The 23218-nt window shown below is 46.3% G+C and overlaps 1 long non-coding RNA gene across 1 annotated transcript in view; it reads right to left on the bottom strand.

Annotated features, from left to right (window-relative positions):
• LOC126236306 (uncharacterized) overlaps positions 1 to 21481 on the bottom strand; it is a 423963-nt gene extending 402482 nt beyond the window's left edge. Inside the window, exon 1 of the long non-coding RNA XR_007544891.1 lies at positions 21413 to 21481. This is a non-coding gene — a long non-coding RNA (uncharacterized LOC126236306). The remainder of the gene's footprint in view (positions 1 to 21412) is intronic.
• Positions 21482 to 23218: the final 1737 nt, after the last annotated feature.

Below are 23218 nucleotides of genomic sequence, written 5' to 3'. Positions count from 1 at the left end.
CACCTGTTCACCTTTTATCCAGACCTAGGACTGACCATGCACATACGATATAGGCATGTTTAACTGTTTTTTCCATTTTTCTTTTTCCTTTCTACAAGACTACAGCAGCAAATAGTTAAGCTTTTTATCTTATTTTGTGAAATTTAATTTCTCACTCATTTTTCTGTAAGAAAGCCAGAGATTTTGAACATCTTTCATAAATCACCCGAGTCGTTACATATTTTTATAATGTCTTTTAACATTTTGTCAAGATTTACATTTTTTTTTTGAAGAGGCTGGCCAGTGCAATCTTTTTTAAGTTCGGATATAGGTTTTGCTGCTCCCTCCATCGGCTTAATTATCAGAAAGTGCATGTTCAGTTGTTTTAGATTTATTGAGGAGTTTAGTTTCCTATTTTTTAACTTTCGACAGCATTTATGGTCCTCTCTCACTGGTTAAAATCATTCCACATTCCAGTTGATATGTTAGGATTTGCCGTCCACTAACTGACTACATAGTCTGCAAACTGCGTGGCCTTCTCTCCATTGGGCATTTCGTCCATTATTACCAGCCACACTTCATCAGCACTGTTAAGTTAAATACACTCCTGGAAATTGAAATAAGAACACCGTGAATTCATTGTCCCAGGAAGGGGAAACTTTATTGACACATTCCTGGGGTCAGATACATCACATGATCACACTGACAGAACCACAGGCACATAGACACAGGCAACAGAGCATGCACAATGTCGGCACTAGTACAGTGTATATCCACCTTTCGCAGCAATGCAGGCTGCTATTCTCCCATGGAGACGATCGTAGAGATGCTGGATGTAGTCCTGTGGAACGGCTTGCCATGCCATTTCCACCTGGCGCCTCAGTTGGACCAGCGTTCGTGCTGGACGTGCAGACCGCGTGAGACGACGCTTCATCCAGTCCCAAACATGCTCAATGGGGGACAGATCCGGAGATCTTGCTGGCCAGGGTAGTTGACTTACACCTTCTAGAGCACGTTGGGTGGCACGGGATACATGCGGACGTGCATTGTCCTGTTGGAACAGCAAGTTCCCTTGCCGGTCTAGGAATGGTAGAACGATGGGTTCGATGACGGTTTGGATGTACCGTGCACTATTCAGTGTCCCCTCGATGATCACCAGTGGTGTACGGCCAGTGTAGGAGATCGCTCCCCACACCATGATGCCGGGTGTTGGCCCTGTGTGCCTCGGTGGTATGCAGTCCTGATTGTGGCGCTCACCTGCACGGCGCCAAACATGCATACGACCATCATTGGCACCAAGGCAGAAGCGACTCTCATCGCTGAAGACGACACGTCTCCACTCGTCCCTCCATTCACGCCTGTCGCGACACCACTGGAGGCGGGCTGCACGATGTTGGGGCGTGAGCGTAAGACGGCCTAACGGTGTGCGGGACCGTAGCCCAGCTTCATGGAGACGGTTGCGAATGGTCCTCGCCGATACCCCAGGAGCAACAGTGTCCCTAATTTGCTGGGAAGTGGCGGTGCGGTCCCCTACGGCACTGCGTAGGATCCTACGGTCTTGGCGTGCATCCGTGCGTCGCTGCGGTCCGGTCCCAGGTCGACGGGCACGTGCACCTTCCGCCGACCACTGGCGACAACATCGATGTACTGTGGAGACCTCACGCCCCACGTGTTGAGCAATTCGGCGGTACGTCCACCCGGCCTCCCGCATGCCCACTATACGCCCTCGCTCAAAGTCCGTCAACTGCACATACGGTTCACGTCCACGCTGTCGCGGCATGCTTCCAGTGTTAAAGACTGCGATGGAGCTCCGTATGCCACGGCAAACTGGCTGACACTGACGGCGGCGGTGCACAAATGCTGCGCAGCTAGCGCCATTCGACTGCCAACACCGCGGTTCCTGGTGTGTCCGCTGTGCCGTGCGTGTGATCATTGCTTGTACAGCCCTCTCGCAGTGTCCGGAGCAAGTATGGTGGGTCTGACACACCGGTGTCAATGTGTTCTTTTTTCCATTTCCAGGAGTGTATATGCCACTCCAGCACACATGTGACAAAAGGGTCGGATTTCTTTTCTATCCTTGTATTCCTCCGTTAACCCCAGTTCTTGTGTTTTCTTCCATGGACATTGGTTGACGTGAAAACTGAATCCAGAAAGAGATGTTTTGGGGAACACTGTTTTCATGACAGGCGTTTCAAATTCCAACGTTGCGGTTTTCTGTCACCGCCCAGGTGTTTTTGTTCTTCAGTCCGGAAAAATGTCTTTCGTATGTATTTTGCATTTTGTCTGAGAGCAAAGCAAATAAAACAGAAAAACTCTCGTCTCCTCTTCTGTTCTTCCTATATCGACAAGTATTGTGCGCAGTAGTTTGTACTGTTTCTTACAACTGTCAAATGACCCATCAATAGGAAGAATTCCACTTTTACACAGGATTATCTCTACTTCTTCGCAACGAATACCTAGGTACTTTTGTCAGGAACAGACCCATGGTCAGTTTTCAAAGAACTGTTACCTTCAGTTAATTTCAAAATGTCTTTACTCAGTTGAATCTCCGATTAGAGCCAGGGTTGTGGGTAGCCTCCTCTTCTTGCAGTTCACTGGCCAGTCTCCAAGTTTGCATAATTTGGCATATTTATGTCGAAATTTAAATCTTTATCCATCAAATCTTGAAATTCCTTTTTAAAAGTCTGGAAAGGAGGCACTGTCTTTTCTTTTCAGGCTGTTATCCTGCAGTTGCTCATTCAGTTGTTAATCTGCACATCTGTTTCATCATGTGGACAAGAATTTTATCAGTTCTGCCAAATACAATTTTTAAATGGCCTCAGTACATATTCCGTTCGGAATTCTCACACAACCAGTTTTATACTTGTCACATTTTCTCTGCACACGGTAGCAATGACCATCCTTGAAAAACACAGCTTCCCTTTCGTTAATGTAATTATGTCCATTACTTACAGTATATAGAACTCGATTAGCGTAGCAAACTTCACGGAAACGAAGGCTGTCGCGAGGGCACTTCCTGATTGATGGTGGCAACACATCCGCTGCTGGTGAACGACTGACGTAAACCAGAAATGGGCAAGGCTCTGGTCGGAAATCTCACAGTGTAAAACTGGTTGGTCGGAAGTGCCACACTGTCTGTGGCATCAACAAAACGGTCGGAAACGCTACGGCCAGGAAATCCTCATAGACATTACAGGCAGCGTCTCTAACTCAAGAGGTCCAAGGGTACTGTTACAAGTCCGTGACGGTGGCCTTTTCTTCCACCTGCTAGTGTTAACTTCTCTTACCTGTGCATAAAGGTGCCCATTCACAGCTCAACCAGTTGGGTGGTCCTCCCACCAACCACATCCTCAACCCATCTGATTGTATATGGACTCCAGTGAGCACTCAGTGGCCTCTACCTGCTTGCACTGACAGGGCTGGCAGGTAGTGGTCAGAGTAAGCACGAAGGGATTTGCCACCCAAAGCACAGACTCCCACCACACGTGAGCGAGTTGAGGCTGATCCAGCACGTGGACCTCGCCAACCAGAACCGCAACCAATCAAATGTCTGTGGACACCGGTGAGCACTTGGTGGACACTACCTGTCTACACTGACAGTGTGTGGGCTGGCTGGTAGTGGTTGGCACAAGCAGGTAGAGGCTCGTACGTTGAACGACACTCCCAAACGACGGACCCATCCTTGAGTTCATCACCCACACTCAGGCCAATGGGTCGTAACTGACTTGCTCGGTGAGCAGCTCTGCGGACTGCTTTGCCTTTGTATGGAATGTTTAGGAATCCTCCTTGACCAGTGGTCGCAGACCGTGCTCAGCTCGGCAGTCATCTGTCTTACTCCGCACAGCTAATGTGATGCCTTTAACCAACTCGAATACCACTGTACACACGAGAAATGAATGTTTACTGTTCATGGAAAGTGCTCTCTCCCTGCTCGCGCATGCTAAATATACATGTGACTTCTACCAAAATACATAAAAATGCCAAAATATAACAAGAAAATCTGATTATCCAACATCAACAAGACACTTTGCCTACACATCGTATATATCTCAGAAACGCGGGAGTTATCTACCCAATTCGCTCCAATCACAGATTGATCCATTATTGCAACCAGAGTTTATCAGAGCTTTGCATGACTTGTAATCAAACAATGCAAATGGCATAGACAACTTTTCTTCGGACTTCCTCAGATGATTGGGGGAAGTGGTAACCAAGCGACTACACGTTTTGGTTTGAAGAATCTATGAGGCTGAACACATATTATCAGACTATTAGAAAATTGTCATTCACACAATAACGAAGATAGCAAGGACAGGCAAGGGCGAAAGCTATCTTAAAATCAACTTAGCAGCGCATGCATCAAAACTGCTAACGAGATATTATATAGAAGAACGAAAAAGAAAATTGAATATCTGTTACGTGATGCTTAATTTGGCTCTAGGAAAGCTAAAGGCATCAGTAAGAAATTCCTGACATTGGGCTTGATAGTGGAAGCAAACATATGACAAATAAACAAACCTTCATAGGATTTGTCGATCTAGAAAAAGCATTCGTCAGTGTAATATGGTACAAGATGTTCAAAATTCTCAGGAATCCACAGCATGTACAAAAACCAAGAGGGAACAATCACAGTGAAAGACCAAGAACGAAGTGCTAGAATTAAAAAAGGTGTAAGACGGGGATGCAGTCTTTCGCCCCTCTTGTTCAGTCTACGCATTGAAAAAGCAATAACAGAAATAAAAGAAAGCTTCAGGATTGGGATAAAAATTTAGTATGAAAGGATATCAGTGATAAGATACTCTGATGACATTGCTGATCTCAACAAAAGTGAAGAAGCGTTACAGTATCTGTTCAATGGAGTGAACTGTCTGATGAGTAAAGGAAATGGATTGAGAGTAACATGAAGAAAGTACACTGAGGTGACAAGAGTCATGTGATAGCGGTATGCAAATATACAGATGGCGATGATATCGCACACACAAGGTATAAAAGTGCAGAACATGGGCGGAGCTGTTATTTGTGCTCAGGTGATTCATGTGAAAAAGTTTTCGATGTTATTCTGGCTGCAAGACGCGAATTAACAGACTTTGAACGCGGTATGGTAGTTGGAGTTAGACGCATGGTGCATCCTGACCGAGTCCGTTGGACCTTAGACGACTGGAAAACCTTGACCTGGTCGGATGAGTCCCGATTTCACTTGGTAAGAGCTGACAGTAGGGTTCGAGTGAGGCGGAGACCCCACGAAGCCATGGACCCAAGTTATCAACAAGGTACTGTGCTAGTTGGTGGTGGCTCAATAATGGTGTAGGTTGTGTTTATGTGGAGTGGACTGGGTCCTGTGGTTCAACTGTACCTTTCATCGACTGTAAGTGGGATTACAATGCGCCATGTCACAGGGCTACAATTGTTTGCGATTGGTTTGAAGAACACTCCGGACAATTCGAGCGAATGATTTGGCCATCAGGTCGCCCAACATGAATCTCATCGAACATTTGTGGGACGAAGTCGAGAGGTCAGTTCGCACACAACATCCTACGTTGGTAACACTTTCGCGATTATGGGCGGCTATAGAAATGACATGGCTCAACATTTCTGCAACGGACTTCCAAGGACTTGTTGAGTCCATGACACGTCGAGTTGCTGCAGTATACCGGCAATAGATGGTCCGACACGATATTAGCAAGCATTCCATGACTTCTGTCATCTCAATGTAATGAGGAGTAGCAGAAATACGATTAACGATAAACTTAACATCATACGTGGACCTTAGGAAACAGACATAGCAAATGAATTGTGCATCCTTGGAAGAAAAATAACAAGTGACGGACGAAGCAGAGAGATCGTAAAAAGCAGGCTAGCGTAGGCAAAGAGGGATTCCTGGACTAAAAGTAGACTACTGGTATCACACATAGGTATTAATTCTAGGAAGAAATTTCTGAGAAATTGCGTTTGGAGCACAGCATTGTATGGAAGTGAATCATGAACCGTGGGAAACCGGAAAGGAGATAACTGAAGTCTATGGGATGTGGTACTTTTGAAGGATGTCAAAAATTAGGTGAAAAGATAAGAAATGTGGAAGTTCTTAGCACAGTCGACGAGGAAAGGAACATATGTGTATAGAACATTGCAAATGAGAAGGGGTAGAACGTTAGGGTGTGGGTTAATATGCCAGAGAATAACTTCCACGGTACTAGACGAAGCTGTAGAGGGTGTAGACTGTACAGATAGACCGATATTGGAATTTACCTAGTATGAGACGAAGAGTCTGCATAAAAAATCTTTTGACTATAAAAAAAGCTCTATTGTATGTATTTTAACTTCATCTGAGTGAAGAGCGTAATATGGCTGCTGCCAGTCCGCCTGGCCCGTAAGGGAGGAATGAAATGAACAAAAAAAGAAAGAAAAGCGTAAATCAAGTACTGTGTCTATGCCCTTGCACTGAAACAGCTATCGTATCGTTTCTAGGGACTCCTTTTCTCTTGGACTCCTCTTCAGCTGTTTACTTCTGACAACGTAATTGGAACTTGTTCTGCGGACTGGTTTTGGTTCGAGCGCTCTTACTCCAATTTCCTCTTTCGTCTGTGGCTGCTGCACTGCTCTAGGCTTATCATCGTCTTTAGCTGTATACTGTATTTGGTATATCTAAGATGTTATTGTAGTAAACATTTGTTAGTACACGCACCAAAACCGTACGTTAAAATACAGGAAAAGAAGCATTGTGGTGCATTTTGGAAGTACTCTATCCAAGGTGTATTTGTTCTTTCCTCTTCTGTCTTCCCTTAAAGAGGGGCAGGGGGCGGGGGGGGGGGGGAGGTAATACTGGAACAGAAGTTATATATACTGCTTCATTTTTCATTTGTGAAAGGTAAAAGATAAATTAACGTATTAATGCATTACACTGAAGCGCCAAAGAAACTGGTATAGGCACGCGTATTAAAATACAGAGATATATAAACATGCAGAATACGGTGCTGCATTCGGCATCGCCTATATAAGACAACAAGTGCCTGGCGCAGTTGTTAGATCGGTTACTGCTGCTACAATGGCAGGTTATAAAGATATAAGGCAGTGTGAACGAGGTGTTATAGTAGGCGGACGGGCGATGGCACACAGCATCTCTGAGGTAGCGATGAAGAAGGGATTTTCCCGTACGACCATTTCAAGAGTTTACCTGGAATATCAGGAATCGGGTAAAACATCAAATCTTCAACATCGATGCGGCCGGAAAAACATCCTGCAAGAACGGGACCAACGACGACAGAAGAGAATCATTCAACGTGACAGATGTGCAACACTTCCGCAAATTTCTGCTGATTTCAAAGCTGGGCCACCATAGAGTGTCAACGTGCGAACCGTTCGACGAAACATCATCGATATGGATTTTCGGAGCCGAAGGCCAACTCGAGTACCCTTGATACTGCACGACACAAAGCTTTACGCATCTCCTGAGCACGCCGACATCGTCATTAGACTGCTGATGACTGGATACACTAATAGCCATTAAAATTGCTACACCACGAAGATGACGTGCTACAGACGCGAAATTTAACCGACAGGAAGAAGATGCTGTGATATGCAAATGATTAGCTCACCAAAGCATTCACACAAGGTTGGCACCGGTGGCGACACCTACAACGTGCTGACATGAGGAAAGTTTCCAACCGATTTCTCATACACAAACAGCAGTTGATCGGCGTTGCCTGGTGAAATGTTGTTGTGATGCCTCGTGTAAGGAGGAGAAATGCGTACCATCACGTTTCCGACTTTGATAAAGGTCGGATTATAGCCTATCGCGATTGCGATTTATCGTATCGCGTCATTGTTGCTCGTGTTGGTCGAGATCCGCTGACTGTTAGCAGAATATGAAATCGGTGGGTTCAGGAGGGTGATACGGAACGCCGTGCTGGATCCCAACGGCCTCGTATCACTAGCAGTCGAGATGACAGGCATCTTATCCGCATGGCTGTAACGGATCGTGCAGCCACGTCGCGATCCCTGAGTTAACAGTTGGGGACGTTTGCAAGACAACAACCATCTGCACGAACAGTTCGACGGCGTTTGCAGCAGCATGGACTATCAGTTCGAAAACCATGGCTGCGGTTACCCTTGACGCTGAACCACAGACAGGAGCGCCTGCGATGGTGTACCCAACGATGAACCTGGGTGCACGAATGGCAAAACGTCATTTTTTCGGATGAATCCAAGCTCTGTTTACAGCATCATGATAGTCGCATCCGTGTTTGGCGACATCGCGGTGAACGCACATTGGAAGCCTGTATTCGTGATCGCCATACTAGCTTATCATCCGGCGTGATGGTATGGGGTGCCATTGGTTACACGTCTCGGTCACCTCTTGTTCGCATTGACGCCACTTTGAACAGTGGACGTTACATTTCAGATGTGTTACGACCCGTGCCTCTTCCCTTCAGTCGATCCCTACATTTCAGCAGGATAATGCATGACCGCATGTTGCAGCTCCTGTATGGGCCTTTCTGGATACAGAAGATGTTCGGCTGCTGCCCTGGCCAGCACATTCTCCAGATCTCTCACCAATTGAAAACGTCTGGTCAATGGTGGCCGAGAAACTAGCTCGTCACAATACGCCAGTCACTACTCTTGATGAACTGTGGTATCGTGTGGAAGCTGCATGCGCAGCTTTACCTGTACACGCCATCCAAGCTCTGTTTGACTCAATGCCCAGGCGTATCAAGGCCTTTATTACGGCCAGAGGTGGTTGTTCTGGGTACTGATTTCTCAGGATTTATGCACCCAAATTGGGTGAAAATGTAATCACATGCCAGTTCTAGTATAATATATTTGTCCGATGAATATTCGTTTATCATCTGCGTTTCTTCTTGGTGTAGCAATTTTAATGGCCAGTAGTGTATATGTTGCCTGGTTGGACGAGTCTCGTTTCAAATCGCATCGAGCGGATGGACGTCTACAGGTATGGAGACAACCGCATGAATCCATGGACCATGCATGTCAGCAGGGGACTGTTCAAGCTGGTGGAGGCTTGGTATGGTGCGTGTGTAGTTGGAGTGATATGGGACCGCTGATACGCCTAGATACGACTCTGACAGGTGACACGTACGTAAGCATCGTGTCTGATCACCTGCATTCATTCATGTCCACTGTGCATTCCGAAGGACTTAGCCAATTCCAGCAGGACAATGTGATACCCCACACGTCCAGAATTGCTACAGAGTGGCACCAGGAGCAGTCTTCTAAGTTTAAACACTTCCGCTGGCAACCAAACTCCCCACACTTGAACACTATTGAGCTTATGTGGGATGCCTTGCAACGTGCTGTCCAGAAGAGATCTCCACACATTGTAATCTTACGGGTTTATGGGTAGCCGTGTAGGATTCATGGTGTCAGTTCCCTCCAGCACTAATTCAGACATGAGTCGAGCCCATGCCACGTCCTGTTGCGGCACTTCTGCGTGCTCGCGGCGGTCCTACACGATATTGGGCAGATGTACCAGTTTCTTTTGCTCTTCAGTGTAGCGGTCTGCAATCTTTGGTTTAGTCGTGCCCATACATCCGATTGGACAACTCAGACTGTTCGTCTTGCGAAACGAATTCTTTGATAATCACTTTCGTTGCAGTTGCGTGGCACGAGCTTTTACCACATTGAAAGAAACATACACATTTGCCGAAAATGTTCCCCTCAAAAAACATTTCTGCATAATGAAGATTGTTCACTCCCTGTGATAGGTACAGAATTCCATATTATGTTGAGTTCACCGTTTGTCAAATTCCTTCGACCGTCTCCACTGCACTATTACCTCCAATGTACATGACAACTAAGCTTGGATGGAGTATACTGGAGTAGCACCTAGAACAGTCCTTTTGAAGATGTCCGCAGTGGTATTGTCTATTTGCTGGGCCGTCTGCCCCTACTTGCTCATATACGACTCCAGTTTGCTTGTGGTTCCGTGTCGTTGACATGTTACAATACAAATCAGACTGTACAAAAATAAAATCGTCACCCCAGATGGCGAAATTTTTCTGCCTAGTTCGAGTTCAGACAGTGAGTACAGATCATCGGGCGAAGTAGCGGTTGAAAATCTCTACACCAGCTGTTGAAATATTCTGTACAAAAAGGAAATCATCTACGCGGTTGGACATACGCGACCGTATTTTTTTCTAATGACAATGGGAAAAGCTCAGAAATCAAAATCCACAACAATTTATGGAGCGTTAACGCGCAATTTTCTGATATACGGGCTGGTTCTTATTAACGTTTAAATACCCCTTGTTATGTAGATTATGCTGAGACACATAATATAATATAAGATACAAGGATATAAAATGTAGACTGGCAATGGCAAGGAAATCGTTTCTGAAGAAGAGAAATTTGTTAACATCGAGTATAGATTTAAGTGTCAGGAAGTCGTTTCTGAAAGTATTTGTATGGAGTGTAGCCATGTATGGAAGTAAAACATGGACGATAACCAGTTTGGACAAGAAGAGAATAGAAGCTTTCGAAATGTGGTGCTACAGAAGAATGCTGAAGATAAGGTGGGTAGGTCACGTAACTAATGAGGAGGTATTGAATAGGATTGGGGAGAAGGGAAGTTTGTGGCACAACTTGACTAGAAGAAGGGATCGGTTGGTAGGACATGTTTTGAGGCATCAAGGGATCACAAATTTAGCATTGGAGGGCAGCGTGGAGGGTAAAAATCGTGGAGGGAGACCAAGAGATGAATACACTAAGCAGATTCAGAAGGATGTAGGTTGCAGTAGGTACTGGGAGATGAAGAAGCTTGCACAGGATAGAGTAGCATGGAGAGCTGCATCAAACCAGTCTCAGGACTGAAGACCACAACAACAACAACAACAAGATACAAGGGGCTGAAATTGTTGGGAAATACCCAAAAGTTGATGACAAATGTTGAACATGTGACGTCAAGAGGTGACGCACCACGCTGCGCGTGTAGAGGCGGCTTGTCGAGTCTACTCTTGCCGGTAGGAGGCAGTGCTATACATCGCTCCGCATTGCATTATCCGATGTGATACGCTAGTGCTTGTGGCAATACGAGACTACCATGAATAAGTTTATAGTTAACGAGCTTGCAGACATGCATCTATGTTACGGTGCTGCCAATTCCAATGCGCTTGCAGCAAGACGTATTTACGCAGAACGTTTTCCACACTGTGTTCTAACTTCTAACGCTTCGTTCGCTACTGTGGATCGTCGAATGCGTGGAACAGAGACCTTGTACATAATACTGAAGACGAAAAATGTAATGAGGGAAGGAAACACAGTGCTCAGACATGCTGTGTTCTGAAATCAATCTTAATTATCAGGTCAGATCTAACGTATGAAATAATTTTTACTTTGTTGCTATTTGCGAGCACTACCATATCACATCGGTTAACACAAGAACGAAAACATATTGCCTATCGGAGTGATGTGTAGCACTGTCCCCTTCTTGCGAGGGTAGTATCGACAGGCGCAATCAATGCACGTGCGGCAAACTACTTCATCTGTTGACGTCACATGTTCAACATTCGCCATCAACTTTTGGAGTGTTTTCCAACAACTGCGGCCCCATGTGTCGTAACTCAAATTACTTGTCTCTTCGTCATCTACGTCACTTCATGGATTTTTATACGTTAATGAGATTCGCCCTGTATACTATCAGATACTGCGGCATCTACTGTTTATGCATTTGCCCAAATGTTGTGACTTCGATGGAAGGAAAGTGCAGTCATTCTCGGACAGTAGGATTATGGCACTGGTACATACTTGTCTGTATTCATCTGTAGAAGGGACGTTGCATTAGCTCCCGTGTACCCCTGAACTAGGTGAGTACGGCACGAACCTGCAGCGCCTGTAGTGGCCCAAATATCTCCCCCCGCTGCTGCCTAACTGCTGCATACGAGGAAGACAGCTGTTTCTGTGGCGAGGGCGTGGGTTCTGGCGCGGAGCGGTATCGGCAGCTCGGATCGCAGCTGTAAATACGGCATTCTCCATAAGGCCCGCTGACGCGCCCGTGATGGATGGCGGTAAATTACACCAACCCAGACACCGCAGGGCCGCGCCGGACTCTCACTCGAGCGCCAAGACGTCCACTCCGTATTACAACTCCACACGATAGCCGAGATTGGCCGTTCGCGGTTGATGGTTGACTTGACAGTTTTCCGTACTTCAGTCACGCAATTTTCCCTACTTACCTGGACAAACGCCAGGCTGTCCCACTACTCATTCAGCTACGCCATCATTTTCACTGACAGTACAATTGTTCTGGCAAGTTATGCCTCCAAATTTATTCGTCCCCCTGCATCTTGCATTACGTGCACATGCCTCAGTCGATCTACACTCAGTGAAGACGAGAGAGGCTGCATGTAGCAGGAAAAATCACAAAAGGTACCCGGAATCCTGCGACCCACCCATATCAACGTAAATGGCATACTAGTTGGGCGTCACTCAAAAGCATCACCTGTGAGCTTAATATCACTACGCTCCCGCTTTCGAAGAAATTCACGAGAGGTGTTCAATAAAAAATAATGCAACACATTTTTTATTGGCCAGTTTCTGTTGAAAAAATGCGAAATTTGTTGAGGAACATTGTGGAATATTCGCGCATCAGCCCCTATAGTTTCATGAAGTTCCGGGGGTGTCGTGTGTAACGGAGGAAGGTTCCGAGCAGAGAGCTGTCATTCTGTTAGGCATTCTGTTTAGCATCGCAGATATCCATAGGCGCTTGCAGAATGTCTACGGATACTGAGCAGTGACTAAAAGCACGGTGAGTCGTTGGGCGAGGTGTCTGTCATCATTGCAACAACCTCGCGAAAACGTGTCCGATATACAGCGTGCTGGCCTGCCATACATAGCTGTGACTCCTATAATGTTGGAACGTTGGCACACTTTCATTCGAGGTGATCGATGTTTCACAAACACCTCGCTTGCTCAACTCGACGTCTCTGTTGGTAGTGCTGACACTGTCGTCCACCAGATGAGGTGCTCAAAGGTGTGTGATCGCTGGGTTCCTCGCCGCCTAACAGAAAGCCATAAAGAGCAACGACTGATCGTGACAATTATTTGTCGAACATTGTGATAGGCGATGAAACATAGTTTCATCACTTAGAGCCTGAAACAAAACGGCAATCCATGGGGTGGCAGCACACCACCTCTCCGAAGGAAAACTTGAAAGCCCCACCCTCAGGCGGGAAAGTCATGATGAGGTTCTTCTGGGACTCCGAATGGGTTATTCTCTTTGATTGCCTCCCTCATGGTGCAATGATCAACTCTGAAGTGTATTGCGCTACCCTCAGTATACTAAAGAACCGACTATAGCATGTTCCTCGCCACAAAAATGTAAACGAACTTCTCCTTTTCCATGACAACGTAAGGCCTCTCACAAGTCTGCTCAACCGAGAGGAACTCACAAAACTTCATTGGACTGATCTTACTCATCCGCCCTTCAGCCCGGATCTCGTACCTTCCGACTCCCATATGTTTGGCCAAATGCAGTATTCACTTCTCGGAAAACAGTACGTGGATGATGGGGTTACTGGTGCAGAAAGACTTTGGTTACGACGTCGATCAGTAGAGTGGTACCATGTGGGCATACAGGTTCTCACAGTAAGGCGGCGTAATGCCGTCGCACTGAAAGGGGATTGTGTTGAAAAATAGGGTTTTATTGCCAAAAGAGTGAGGAATAATGTGGTGTATTGCGATCCTGAAAAAAGACAACCTGCTTTCACAAAAAAAAGTTACATTACTTATTGAACGCCCCTCTTATACTAAGCGTTATGACGCAGGATTCGTTTCACATCAGACGTAATCGTAAGATAATTGGAAGCTACAGAAATTTTATTATGCATATCAGACCCGGAACATAATAAGTTCCGTGAAATCGTAGAATTAGTGGGTGACCGATGTCACTGATTTCTTTGAAAACATAAGGGAAGTGATCGAAACACGCTAATATAATTTACATCTGATTGGCCTCTGGCTGTTCGTTGAAATCTATGGGTTGCAAGGTTTGGATTCACTTCGTCAAATGTAATGATTTTCGAAGCTGACTAAACACTGATGCTTCAGAGACTGGACATAGTATCACCAAAGTTGTGCAGAGCAAAATATTTATTTTTTTACTATCTCGCTAGACTAACCAGAATAATGATACCATCTACATCTACATCGACACTCACATCTACACCTACATCTACATCTATATCTACATTCCGCAAGCCACTGCGTGCTCTGCGGAGGAGGGTACCCTGTACCAATACTGGTCATTTCCTTTCCTGTTCTAATCGCAAACTTAGCAAGGGAAAAACGACTCTCTACATCCCTCGGTACGAACCCTCATCCCACTTATCTTCACTGTCCTTAAGCGAAATGTATGTTGCCGGTTGTGGAATCGTTCTGCAGTCAGCCTCAAATGCTGATTCTCTAAACTTTCTCAATAGTCTGGAAACATCCCCCAGGCTGTGGCTAAGCCATGTCTCCGCAATATCCTTTCTTTCAGGAGTGCTAGTTCTGCAAGGTTCGCAGGAGAGCTTCTGTAAAGTTTGGAAGGTAGGAGACGAGGTACTGGCAGATGTAAAGCTGTGAGTACCGGGCGTGAGTCGTACTTCGGTAGCTCAGTTGGTAGAGCACTTGCCCAGAAAGGCAAAGGTCCCGAGTTCGAGTCTCGGTCGGGCACACAGTTTTAATCTGCCAGGAAGTTTCTTTCTCAATAGTGTTCATCGAAAAGAACGTCGCCTTCTCTCCAGTTATTCGTTTAACGATAGTGAGCAACAGAACTTGTGGAAATATTCATTTACATCATTTTTACATAATTAATTAATTTTATGTCTTACTGACAACCAAAATATGTACTAGAGTGTGGCAAAGCAGTTAAACATAAATTTCATTTTCGTTATCATAGTTAATTAAACTCGGTAAGCCAGTACACAAAATCGAATAATTTCAAGAAGGGAAATATAATTATAACTACTGAAATGTCCGCCCCCGGTAGCTGAATGGTCAGCGCGACAGAACGTCAATCCTAAGGGCCCGGGTTCGGTTCCCGGTTGGGTCACAGATTTTCTCCGCTCAGGACTGGGTGTTGTGTTGTCCTAATCATTATCATTTCATCGACGCGCAAGGCGTCACATTGAAAGACTTGCACCCGGCGAACTATCTACCCGACGGGAGGCCCTAGTCACACGAGATTTATTATTATTATTATTACTGCTGAAATATGGGCTTGATCCCTTTCTTTATACGTATCTCAGCCGATTCTTGCAAAGAGGCGCAACAATAAGAGCAAAGAACCAGAACGCAATGAAGATCATATTCCTCCCAGACGTGGGAGCAGCTTCTGCAAGAACCTGCCGAGCCCTACCTAAGGAAGGTACCGAGCTCATACTCCTACCGTCTGCAAAAATTAGGAACCTTCTGGGAAAAGTGAAAGATAACCTCGGACTTCGTACACCTGGAGTCTAGAAAGGATTTGGGAAAGACCTCTGTCATCTGCTCACCGAATGCTTTCTGAAGTAGCATTATTGAGGAGGAAATCGAGATGGGAGTGACGACGAATCATAATAATCGAGATAAGGGTTTTGCCTTTGACGTAGCTTCACAAGAGGCTTTGAAGTAATAAGACGTAAGAGGAAGCAGTGTGCACCGCGTGGGGCAGCGGTGGTCGCCCGACTCGGCTTTCCACCTGCGTAAAGAACCGACCAGGCCGCTGTTCAACTGTTGTTGTGCGCTTTATGGGCCGGCGATACCTATCGTCGAAATGTCAAGCTCACACTGCTATCTTACGCTGCAAGAAACAGGTGAAGATTTTGTGAAATCAGCTGATGCTGACAGAATTAGATTGTGGACCGGAAAGAATCGACGCGTTTTGATGTTTGGACTGCAAAACGACTGACAATGGCCAAAATAGAGAGAAAAATAAAAACAGACTGGTAGCAGCAAGAAAAGCATTTCTGAAAAGGACAAATTTGTTAAAGTCGAGTATAAATTTAAATGTTAGGATGCCTTTTCTGAGGTAGTTGTCTGGAGTGTAGCCTTGCGTGGAAGCGAAACGTGGACGACAGGCACTTCAGACAAGAAGAAGATAGAAGCTTTTGAAGGGTGGTGCTATAGAAGAGTGCTAAAGATTATATGGGAAGATCAAATAACAAATATAACAAATCAGGAGTTACTGACTCGACTTAAGGACCAAAAAGAAAAATAATCCAACTGGACTAAAGGACGGGATTGGTTGAAAGGACACATCCCGACACATAAAGTAACCACTAATTTAGTACTGGAGGGCAGTTTGGGGGGTAAAAACCGCGGAGGGAGACCAAGGGATGAATATAGCAAGCAGATTAAGAAGGATGTAGGTTGCAGTAGTTATTCGGAGATGAAGAGGCCCGCACGGGATAGAGTAACTTGGAGAGCTGTATCAAACCAGTCTACAGACTGAAGTGGACAACAAAAACATTTGTCTAAAGGCGTCAACAACAACGATATGATTTAAATATATTGTATTGATTCCATGTAATGCGAGAAAGCAGCGAAAGAACGTACCGAATTTCTGTTTTTCAATTATTCTGTTCCATTTTTTTCTTAGAATGGCAGCTGTCACCACTACCAAGGATTCGCAATTTTTCTCTTGGTCTTATCTGTATATTTACGCACTTCCTCGACAGTTAACCCGTTTTCTATACGCTTCTTGTCACATACTGAAAGTCAGGAAAATGATTTGTATGTTGTTCGTGCAAGGTGGCAACTAAACATAACGCGAAAACCAGTGGGAATGTAAGATAAAGGAGCTTAGTGTTTCGCGTTCCATCGATGACGAAGTTATTATAAACGAAGTTGAACGTCGAGTTGGCAAAGGGTATTGAAAATCGGCCGTGTCCATCTCACTGTTTGCCTTTAGCAATTTGGGGAAACCTAGATCTGGGAGGTTTGAACGGTCATAGTCCGGAATGCAAGTCAGGTCCCTCAACCAATGGCCCACCTCTCACCGTGCGAACAAAAACAACCTGTGCGTGGTCCCGCCGTGCGACGGTTCTGCAGCCTGTGAGAATTCCGCGCCGAAGTGGCCGTGCGGTTAAAGGCGCTGCAGTCTGGAACCGCAAGACCGCTACGGTCGCAGGTTCGAATCCTGCCTCGGGCATGGATGTTTGTGATGTCCTTAGGTTAGTTAGGTTTAACTAGTTCTAAGTTCTAGGGGACTAATGACCTCAGCAGTTGAGTCCCATAGTGCTCAGAGCCATTTGAACCATTTTTTAGAATTCCGCGCGTCCAGTCCCATCCAACAAACAATGGCCTACGTGTATGATGTGTCCGCGTGGTGGAGGTGGTAGTAAGTTCCTATGGGACCAAACTACTGAGGTCATCGGTTCCTAAGCTCACACACTACTTAATCTAACTTAACTTACGCTAAGGACAACACACACGCCCATGCCCGATGGAGGACTCGAACCTCCGACTGGGGGAGTCGCGCGAACCGTGGTAAGGCGCCCTTGGCCGCGCGGCAACCCCGCGCGGCTGTGTCCGCGGATTGCAACGCAATCGAGTGTATAAAGAAAATGTTTAATAAGTAATGTAGCTTCTTACTAATAAATGCTTCTCGTTGCTTCCGCGGTGCTCACCCATCTTCTTTTTCCCTCTATCTCTTCCTCCTTCTTCCTTTCACCCCATTCTCTCTTTATCTCTCTCCCTACCAGTCCTCTGTGTGTGGAAAGGACGGAGGGGGGGGGGGGGGGCTAGGAGGGGGGGGGGGATTGGGCGAGCTCTTGTACACGTTGTGAAAGTTACAGAGAACTGCTATCGTTTGTACAAAAAAGGATAGGTCTGGAGGGGGAAAAGTAAGAGAAATGACGTGACAGGGTCATGGAGACCTCATGAGTGAGATGGTATAAGATTGTCATGATTCCTCTATACTTCATCAGTTAACACCAGGTCAAATTCCGGGCTTGGAACACACCGAGAGAGGTAGCCGACCATGAAAGTTTGACCTGTCACTATGGTGACCTTACTTCAGATACCACCACCCCCGGGCATGGATGTTTGTGTTGTCCTTAGGTTAGTTAGGTTTAAGTAGTTCTAAGTTCTAGGGGACTTATGACCTCAGCAGTTGAGTCCCATAGTGCTCAGAACCATTTGAACCATTTGAACCACTACCCCCAAGCGATTTCGTCTTCTGGGATTTCGTAAACACTAAATGGGAACGCCAAGAAGGTTCCAGAAATAAGATTGCAAGTCCTTTCATCCTCTTGCAGTTATCATCCATTCCCATCCGTTAAAGTTCTTATCCCGTTATTATCAAACCTCTGCTGACACAAGCTCTGAATGTCGTTTCGAGAGAAAGAACTGGCGTTGGTAACTATCCTATTTTCCGCTGTTTTACATTAAGCGACTACAGACACAGCGTCAAACTTAATAGCGGTATTCAGGCGTGTGTCATGATCTTTGACTGCAAAACACGTCGACAAAAATTATTTGCTGGCTGCAGTGCTCATTCTAGTGACCGTGTTAATGTACTGAATAACAAGAGACGGATGGCGCTTCATACAGCTAAAGTATAAGAAGTCGAATAAATACAGGAAAAAAGAACCAACAGATCGTTTTCCAATATTTTTACACTTCTTCCCTTCTCATCCTGTCCCCACAGCTAGAGGTTGCAGTGGCGTCCCACTCTAAACGTGCTTTTATACATTTGGTTGGAATTTTTCCAGGCGGTCCTGCTTTATGTTTCTACGACATCCTTTTCCATCCCCACCCTCAGCCATAGGCGTGCTAGCGATGTCTTACAGTACAGTTATTTATTCCAGACCAGCACAGAATCAGGTAATAATGGCGTGTGACGAGGGCCTCCCGTCGGGTAGACCGCTCGCCTGGTGCAAGTCTTTCGATTTGACGCCACTTCGGCGACTTGCGCGTCGAACAGAATCAGGTATTGCCCGATTACATATTTATTTCAATTCTTATAGTCAGTCGCATCGCTCCCCCTCTTCTTGCCCATCTCCTCTGCCCCACCTTTGAATATCTCCTTTTCCTCCGTTTCTCTGTCCACCTCATCCACCCTCAGTTCTCTGTCCATGTCCGCCTTCTTCTCTCTCAGTCCGTCTGCTACTCGCCCCTCTCTCTGTCCATCTCCTCTTTGCCACTCTGTCCATCTTTTCGATGTCCATCTCCTCCTAACCCCCCTCTGTGTGCCGTTTGTAAGTACATGCAGTGGCATTTGTAGATACGATGTCCTAATTGTGTTGCGAATAGAGTAAGTCTGAAAGAAGTAATAAACTCAAAATTCATGGTTGATGCGCCCGTTTTTCACGCATCTCAGTGTTTCGAACGTCATATCTGCTGAACTATGTGCCGTACAAAGATATAATTTTGCACGTATATTCAGTGCTACACGTGAACACTGTCTGCAAAATGTGTCGCGATTACAGTCAGTAGTCAATAAGTTATGAAGTAAAAAGTCGTTCCTCATGCGAAAGCTTTACAGCGAAAATCTTGTAAGTGATAAGCTGTTTTCCTTTCACCATTTTGTAGGAATTGTAAGCGAGACAAATTTTCATAAAGGAATGAAATGATGTGTAAAGTTTGTTGCTAGTCAAAGCGTGAATAGATTTTTCAAAGAGTAAACATCTTCCCCTGATTCACGTAATATACTTCAAGTCAACAATTATCTTGTACTACGCACTTTCTAAAATAGCCTGTGTTCTTCCTCAGGGCCGGCCGAAGTGGCCGAGCGGTTCTAGGCGCTACAGTCTGGAACCGCGCGACCGCTACGGTCGCAGGTTCGAATCCTGCCTCGGGCATGGATGTGTGTGATGTCCTTAGGTTAGTTAGGTTTAAGTAGTTCTAAGTTCTAGGGGACTGATGACCTCAGAAGTTAAGACCCATAGTGCTGAGAACGATTTGAGCCATTCTTCCTCACGGTTCAGGCTAAACCCTTGTCGTATTTCATCGAAATCTGTTCAGCGCGTTAGTAATAATAAATTTAAACGTCTTGCATGATGCGAGAGTTCTCACGCATCCCAGTGTTTATGACACAATATATCCTGAACTATGATCGTAAAGTGATATAATTTTGCCGGTATATTCAATGGTAATGTGAACGCTATCTTCAAGATGTGTCGAGAATATAGGTAGTAGTAAAGACGCAATAAATTAAAACGTCATGGCTAATGTAAAAATTAACAGCGGAAATGTAATAAAGATAAACTTTTTTTGCCTCCATAATTATGTGGGAACTGTCGGCGAGAGAAAGTTTCGTAAAGTTTTAAAATTATGCGTAAAGTTTGTCTGCAAGTCACTAAGTGCTCTCGGTCTCAAAATACTGGATGAATAAAATCTGGGCGTTGGCGCGTATTGCTCCACACTTCTTTTTCATCCTCAATCTTACTCGTTGAAGGGGTATGTGGTTCTTACCCCTACAACGATTCTTTCCAGACGGTAAGTGATTAGTGTACCTAGTTTGGGTGAAATCGGTCTAGTGGTTTCGGAGGAGATGATCAATATACAAACATACATTCATACATACGTACATTTTTATAACATTTATGAATATCTTTTTTCCGTGACCCGATTTTGATGAGCTAAACCCTCAAGATGTCCGAAATTATACTGCAATTACCTGCGAGAACACATGAAATTTCGTCTAGCAGCTTTGGAGACTAGTGTGTTCAGACAGACAGAGACAACAGTTTTACAGATTTATTGTTAGTGTCGATAGCAACTAATGTGCGTGCCGAGTTTGGTAGAAACTACTTTAAGCGTTGCAGATATATACTGATGTGTAACTGTTTTTTCATCGCTACTTTATCGCTGGACCCGGTCCCCGACCCCTCCCTACTACTAGGAGTGAAGCATAATCGGAACTGCCACAAACGAGGCATGCCACCCAGGAAACTATGAATTTGATATTGATATCGATTGTTATCGAACATAAGGGTGGTTGGGCTAATATTACCCCCAAAGCATTTTTCTACAGAAAGTTAGACAGTTGCATAAATGATGTCGTGAATACATCAAATTTGGTTGTAGCTGGCCTGGCGTTCCTGATTTATGCTTTTGTGCCTCCCCTTTCCAGCCCAACCGTGAGCCATTGGGGTGCTAGGAGTGTCTTACTGTCACAGTAATCAATTGCGGATAGCAAGTGATATGTGTAACAAGTTTGGTTGAGACAGATTCAGTGGTTTAGGAGGAGACGTGGAACGTACACACAGTCATCAAGAGTTCACACACATACACACACACACACATCTAAATATATAGATGGGCCAGATAATAGATAACTTATTTTAAAACCGCACGTAGAAATATTATAATGTCCTATTCCCATAACAGATGGAAGCTTTCTCGAGGCGGTCGCTTGTAAATATTCTGCAACAACGTTAAGCCACGGTTATAGATAAACAGGAAAGTGCGGACAGTGCGGCCGCCGCGTTGCCACGCACGCGCGCTGCTGCGTTACCTGTGAGGGCGGCAGGAGACGCGGAGGCGGCGGCGGCGGTGGCGGCGTGTGGCGGCGAGCAGTGGCGGCGGACCACTGCACCGGCGCGCCGGCCGCAGCCTCGCCGGCCCTGATTGCCGGCCGGCCAGCCGCGTCCCACACACGAACCCGTCCGTCCGTCGTCTTCACGCGGCGGCCTTGGACCACGCACGCACGGCCTCTCTGCAGCCTCCCGTCACGCCGGACCGCGCCGGGCAATCCTCTTCACACATACTGGCAGGGGCGCACGTGGGATGGACAAAAATGTGGAAAAACTGCAAGAAAAGTATGCTCGAATATACACTGAAGGGCCAAAGAAACTGGTACATCTGCCTAATATTGTGTAGGGCCCCCGTGAGCACGTTGAAGTGCCGCAGCACAACGTGGCACGGTCTTGCCTCTGAGCACTATGGGACTTAACTGCTGAGGTCATCCGTCCCCTAGAACTTAGAACTACTTAAACCTAACCAACCTAAGGACATCACACACATCCATACCCGAGGCAGGATTCGAACCTGCGACCGTAGCAGTCCCGCGGTTCCGGACTGAAGCGCCTAGAACCGCTCGGCCACTCCGGCCGGCGGCACGGTCTTGACTAATGCGTGAACTAATACAGCAGGGAACTGACAACATGAATCCTCCAGGGCTGTCTATAAATCGGTAAGAGTACGAGAGGATAGAGACCTCTTGTGATCGGCACGTTGCAAGGCATCCCAGATATCCTCAGTAATGATCAAGTGTTTAAACTCAGAACAATGTTCCTGGACCCACTCTGTAGCAATTCTAGACATGCAGAGTGTCGCATTGTCCTGCTGGAATTGCCCACGTCCGTCGGAATGCAGAGTGGACACGAATGAATGCTTTGTCTGTTAGGCTCATCGAGCTCGAGGCGCAGGCGTCGGCTCGTAGTGGCGTTGGGGCAACTGTGGTGAGACCTATGCCTACTTCGGTGGCCTTGGAATCACATGGAACCCCTGATGTCGCTGCGTCTTCCGGCAGTGAGCATCTTACCGGTCAGCCATCACTCCAGGGTGAATGGCGGACAGTGGTGGGCTCGCGCGTGCCTGGCCGAAAGGCGAAGGTGGGATCTGGCCGCGTGGCAGCTGCCTTACCCCTTTCCAACAGGTACGGGGTGCTTCCTAGTGGTGATGACATCGTTTCCGAGCCACCACAGGATGCCTCGCCTGTTGGGCCAGTGGCCGATTCTCCGGCAAGGTCCCGACAGTCACAGAGGGCGGGCCTATTAGTTATAGGGAGCTCCAACGTTAGGCGGGTTATGAAGCCCCTCAGGAAAATAGCGGGTAGGTCGGGGAAGAATGCCAGTGTGCACTCGGTGTGCTTGCCGGGGGGTCTCGTCCGTAATGTGGAGGAGGCCCTTCCGGCAGCTATTGAACGCACTGGGTGTGACCGGCTGCAGATAGTAGCACATGTCGGAACGAATGACGCCTGCCGCTTGGGTTCTGAGGCCATCCTTGGTTCCTTCCGGCGGCTGGCTGATTTGGTGAAGACAACCAGCATCGCACGCGGAGTGCAAGCTGAGCTTAATATCTGCAGCATAGTGCCCAGAGTCGATCGCGGTCCTCTGGTTTGGAGCCGTGTGGAGGGTCTAAACCAGAGGCTCAGACGACTCTGCGACTATAATGGTTGCAAATTCATCGACCTCCGTTATTGGGTGGAGAACTGTAGGGCCCCCCTAGACAGGTCAGGCGTGCACTACACACCGGAAGCAGCTACTAGGGTAGCAGAGTACGTGTGGCGTGCACACGGGGGTTTTTTAGGTTAGAGGGA

The sequence above is a fragment of the Schistocerca nitens genome, chromosome 1, assembly GCF_023898315.1.
Source record: "Schistocerca nitens isolate TAMUIC-IGC-003100 chromosome 1, iqSchNite1.1, whole genome shotgun sequence".
Classification (NCBI taxonomy): domain Eukaryota; kingdom Metazoa; phylum Arthropoda; class Insecta; order Orthoptera; family Acrididae; genus Schistocerca; species Schistocerca nitens.
The sequence above is the reverse complement of the archived record's forward strand: the minus strand, read 5'-3'. Positions and strand labels throughout refer to the sequence as shown.